The following is a 6,000-nucleotide window of genomic DNA, read 5'->3' as shown; positions in this document are numbered from 1 at the left end:
ATTTTTTTTTTCCTTTTTTTTTTTTTTTTTTTGTGGTACGCGGGCCTCTCACTGCTGTGGCCTTTCCCGTTGTGGAGCACAGGCTCCGGACGCACAGGCTCTGCAGCCATGGCTCACGGGCCCAGCTGCTCCACGGCATGTGGGATCTTCCTGGACCAGGGCACGAACCCATGTCCCCCGCATTGGCAGGTGGACTCTCAACCACTGCGCCACCAGAGAAGCCCAATATTTTTGAGATTTCTTTATCTTGGCAGGTGTAGCTCTGGTGCACTTTAACTGTTGGATAGAACCTTCTTCCAGGTAGTGTCTGTGGATCATCAACATCACATCACCTGGGAATCTATTAGAAATGTGGGATCTTGAGACCCACTCCAGACCTACAGAACCAGAATCTGCATTTTAACAAGGTTCCTGCATGATAGAGATGCACACTACAGTCTGAGATATATTGCCATTGATTTCCTTTGTATTAAAACTTCACACTTTATCTATTCTCTGCTAATGGATATTTAGACTGTTTGTAAATTTTTAATATGCTGATTTGATATTTTGCTTCTTTTATGTTTTTGTTTTTAAGAAAGCTTCCCCATCAACAAAACAGTAAAGGTTTCATAACCAGTTCCCATTTAGGCATGTAAGTAATTTACTGAAGGAGTAGTTCTTTATTCCAGGGTTAGGTGCACTAGTAACGTGTATAATTTGCTCAACAGCCCTCAATGTGTAAGACATGTCATATTTCCTTATTTGTACTAAACTCACTAAAATCCTGCATCTGTTGACCAAGGCCAACAAGATGTCCAAAATCATAAATTTTCATGGTTTCCTCACCCTCACATCATTTTACTAGAACTTTAACCTATTAAGACAAGAATGAGGCATCTGGTTATCATTCTGTCAGGTGGATGATGAGGATGCTCCCTGACCAGGCCTACGAAACCCTTTCAAAAGTCTGTGGCTGTACTCCATCTGCACCAAGCCTCACCAGGGACACTTCACTGAGTCCAGTGGCCATGCCCCCGTACTCACAGGCAGGCATTCACTTCCAGGTCCTGACACCTCCAAGTGCCCTCATTGGGCCACCTGCAAGCCTTTCATGTTCCTTCTCAGTGTTTGAGGCATGAACTTCTTGGGTAGAGCAGTTACCCAGTGAGAACACAAAATACCATCAGAGTCCTCTCCTGCTCTTTTGGGTCAGCTCTGGTATGCTTAAAACTCTTCCTGTTTTTCACAAAAACCTGTTAATCCTGTTTTGGGAACAAGGAGAGCCCAAACCTTGGGAAGAAGCCCAATTTAAGTCCTCTTGTTTCTAAAGAAAGAACATACATCCCAGAAAAATAATACAAGATGCCAATTAATTTCTCATAACAATCTATTATAAGCTTCACATTTGCCAAAGTTAAAGGATCTAATTCAGGGTAAACCAACCATTTCTCTTTAGCACTGATTGTCCTTAGCACTGAGTCACTGCATTTTTTTAAACTCGTATCCTCCACCTCAACACCTTCTCTTTTACAAATTAAGAATTTGGCCCCAGAGAGTACAAATGCTTACAAAACCTTGACCAAGGTCCAAAGTTTGCTCTGGAATTGATGAAACCAGAGTTCCTCTGGAAAACATCACTTATGAAATGGTCTCACAAATTCCATGCAGCAGTCCAGTCGCCATTCTTGGGACCACCATGGGGGTTCACTCAAAAATGCTACCTCTGCAGTGAAGCTGCAGTCTCACAGACAGTTCCTATTACCAATGGATTACAAAACAAATTTAAAAAATAGAACTTGGCAAGGCTGAAACAGATCAGAGAAATTGGTAGGATTGACAGATTACTTGGGGGTAGAATCTAGTAATAAGTCAGCAATTATTAAAGACTTGCTAAAGTGGGGGCTTCCCTGGTGGCACAGTGGTTGAGAATCTGCCTGCCAATGCAGGGGACAGGGGTTCGAGCCCTGGTCTGGGAAGATCCCACATGCCGCGGAGCAACTAGCCCCGTGAGCCACAATTACTGAGCCTGCGCGTCTGGAGCCTGTGCTCCGCAACAAGAAAGGCCGCGATAGTCAGAGGCCTGCGCACTGCAATGAGGAGTGGCCCCCACTTGCCGCAACTAGAGAAAGCCCTCGCACAAAAACGAAGAACCAACACAGCCATAAATAAATAAATAAAATTAAAAAAAAAAAAAAAAAAAAGACTTGCTAAAGTGGACACAGCTAGTGGATTGTAGGGGTGGAAAAATTCCACGAGTCTTGCTGCCCAGGCAACTCAATTCAATAAATGTGTTCACTACCCACTAGATGCAAAGTGCTTCATACTTTATTTCATTCAATCTAAAAAATCATCCTGTAGGGTAATATAATGATCATCATGATACATATAAAGAAGCTAGTCCTTGCATTTTCAAAAAAGGATTACATACCCAGCAAGTAACAGAATTGAGTTTGCTCCAGGTGGGACTTCTGGTTGCAAATCCAGCTCTCTTTCCTGTATACCTCACTAAGTAGCCAATAAAAATACCAGGCAGTTATAGACCTCTAGACTTATCAGATAAGTCATATTAACAGTAATCATCCAGAGCATCCCATCTTTTGGCTCTTTTCTGCTCAGGTTGCATTTCATCCACCTGAAAAGAAGTTACAGTATTTCTAGGAGATTTGCTTTGGAAAATGTCTGCTTCTACCTGGACACAAATTCTGAAGTATTCCTTCCTGCCAGGTATCTGCTGGGTATTGTCAAGTCAGAAAGGCACCACCATTTCTCATCAGATATTCACTGGGCACTTTTACCAGAGAACACCAGAGAACTCAAGATTCCAGACTTGGACTTTGTTCTATTGTGTTATAGCAAAGAATAGCAAAGAATCTCTCTTTCAATCTCTCTCCCTCCTTCTCTCTCTCTCTGTCTCCCTCTCTCCCTCCCTCCATTCTGTTAGATAAATACCAAAGTAAGGCTATTAATATTCCATACACAGGCTTTATAATGAAATTGTTCATCACCATTTTTACTGACAACATCTTTATTCTTTGTTCCTGCCCTTGGTTACCATAGTACTTAGGTACAAGTTACAGGAGGGTTCAGACAAATCAGTCATCACTCAAACTCATCTCACCTATGTGATGTTCAACAGTCAGGCTTCTTATTTTATTTTATTTTATTTTATTTTATTTTATTTATTTATTTATTATTATTATTATTATTTGCTGTGCACGGGCCTCTCACTGTTGTGGTCTCTCCCATTGCGGAGCACAGGCTCCGGAAGCTCAGGCTCAGCGGCCATGGCTCACGGGCCTAGCCGCTCCGCAGCATGTGGGATTTTCCCAGACCGGGGCATGAACCCGTGTCCCCTGCATCGGCAGGCGGACTCTCAACCACTGCACCACCAGGGAAGCCCCAGTCAGGCTTCTTGAACACAGATTCTGCTTTATCTAGGTTCCCCATGTAAAGAGGCTTCTGGACATCCCACTCCCAGTGTTTCCCAGGCATGTCTCAGTCCCATCTGAAGCCAGTCCTAAGAAAGCCCCATAAAGATAAACAAGAGGGACAATATTTATTGGGTTCCTGCCCTAAGTCCTGAGTCACGTGTTGTTTATATTACTTATTCTTCTCATGTACCTGCAGGTAGCTATAATTATCTTCATTTTCATATAAGGAAACTGAGACTCAGAAACTTTAAACTACTTGAGACTGTACAGAACATAAGTAAATTTTACCTCAGCTCTTTCTGTCTCTGAAAGCCATTGCTAGAGGTTTATGTCCTCCCAAAATTCATATGCTGAAGCCCTAATTCCCAGTGTGACTGTATCTGGAGATAGGGTCTTTAGGAGGTAATTAAGGTTAAATAAGGTCATAAGGGTGGGGTCCTAATTCAATAGGACTGTGGCCTTATAAGAACAGGAAGTGATTCTTTCCCCCTCCCCTCCTTTCCCACATTACCACTACCACCATGCCACCATACACAGGGAGAAGGCAACCATCTGGAAGCCAAGAAGAGAGACCTTACCAGGAACCAAATTGACCAGCACCATGACCTTGGATTTTCTAGCCTCCAGGAATGTAAAATATAAATTTCTGTTGTTTAAGCCACCAAGGCTGTTAGTACAGCTTGAGATGACTAAGACAGCCATTCATTTTCCTCTATCTCATGTGTCTCTCTCAAGTAGCTTCCAGGCCATTTTATTCTACCCACAAGTAAGGTTTATACTTATGTACACTGTGCTGTGTATGGGAAATATAATGATGAGAAAAAACAGTCCAGGTGCCCACCCTCATGGAGCTTAACAGTCTAGTGGAAGAGATAAATAGGAATTAAATCATCATACACATATATAATCATATGATTACTGATATTGAGCTCCCTGTCTCCCAAGTCCATCAGGCACGTCTATATAAGTCCAAAGGCAATTTGTGAACACAATTCAAGATTTTTTTTTTCCTAGAGATTTCACACTCCTGGGTTAATTAATAAATGTATATTGGTATTCATTAAAGAGGGGCAGGAGTCACCTAACCCCACTGCTTGACTCATCCAAGTCTCAGCTAGGGTAAATCTGGATCCTGTGATGTTGCAATTAGTCTCAAAATGAAAATTACTCTGGGAGAGGTACTACATGACTGTACAGCCACACTAAGGTATAAAATCTGAAAGCAGACACCCTTGAGAGAAATTTTGCCAACAAGGTATGTGCAAATGTTTCCTATGGTATCATTTTGCCACAGGCCTGTCGTGGAGAAGAACTATAGCTCCAGAAACTCAACATGAGTTTAAAGTCTTACTAAGGTAATTTTATTTCCATTGTATAAGTCTTATGTACATTTCATGTAGTTTCAACTGCCTTGGGAAAAATATTAGAAATGAAGTTTGGAACCTTTCCTTTGAAGGAAAACTCTTCATGCTATTAGACTATTTGGGGAAAGGTTACACAGAATGATAAGGAGAATTTTAAGATAATGGCTGCTCAGAGCTCCGGTTTAGAATTTGAGGCTGGGGTTTGAAAAGTCAGAGCTGGCAGAAACTTTATGACCTCTTAAATAAATTATAAGAGAGCACTCCCGCCGTACTTAAAAGAGCATTATTTTTTAGAACCAGCGAGAATCTCTCTCAAGAGCACTTTATGCCTCTAACTGCTGTAGAGTGAGCAAGGAATCTCATTTCTGAGACACCTGCAATGCAGGGAAGTGGCTGCTGGTTCGAGTCCCAGAGCCTTTAAGGGAGAGGAGTAGCGAATGTGAATGGGTGGGTCATAGAGGCTTGGCTGAGGCCAGCATCATACGTATTATAGGGCCTGTGCATTGGTGGGGTGATCCTTCTCTTCCATGGGCTGTAATTTTGTTTCCAAAGGGAAGATGGAGATGCAGTTAGAAGGCAGTTGGCTCAAATCTCTCAAGCTGTCTTCTTCTGACTTGGGACAGTGAAACCCCCAGAGATATGATGGAGAGGAGGTGGCTTTCTCGTAACTGGGGAGGAGATGATGGCATGCCTGGGACGGTGCTCACTCTTACGGTGAGTCAGCTCATGCTGGACAGGTCCTGAGAACATAGACCCAGGTTTAATAGCACATCAGTGACAGGCTTCAGTAGGGAAGAAGGGCACTGACAGTAAGCAGAAGAATCATGAAAATAGCAAAACCTACAAATTCAGTCATACCATACCCCTGCTCAAAATCCTTCAGTGGCCTCCTAATACCCACAGTATGAAACTTCAGCATGGCACACTTCTATCTAAGCAGCTTTCTAGCCGCTGTTTCTCCTTCCCATATTTGGTGATTCAGGATAACTGCCATGGTCTCCTGCCTCTGGGTCTTTGTTCCCATATTCCCTACTTTCCCTCTAACTTTGTTTTTTGTTTTTTTTGTGTGTGTGTGTGGTACGCGGACCTCTCACTGTTGTGGCCTCTCTCGTTGCAGAGCTCCGGACGCGCAGGCTCAGCAGCCATGGCTCACGGGCCCAGCCGCTCCACGGCATGTGGGATCTTCCTGGACCGGGGCACGAACCCGCATCCCCTGCATCGGC

This window comes from Mesoplodon mirus (genome assembly GCF_964341445.2).
Source record: "Mesoplodon mirus genome assembly, chromosome: 6".
Lineage (NCBI taxonomy): Eukaryota > Metazoa > Chordata > Mammalia > Artiodactyla > Ziphiidae > Mesoplodon > Mesoplodon mirus.
Note: the sequence above shows the minus strand (reverse complement) of the source record.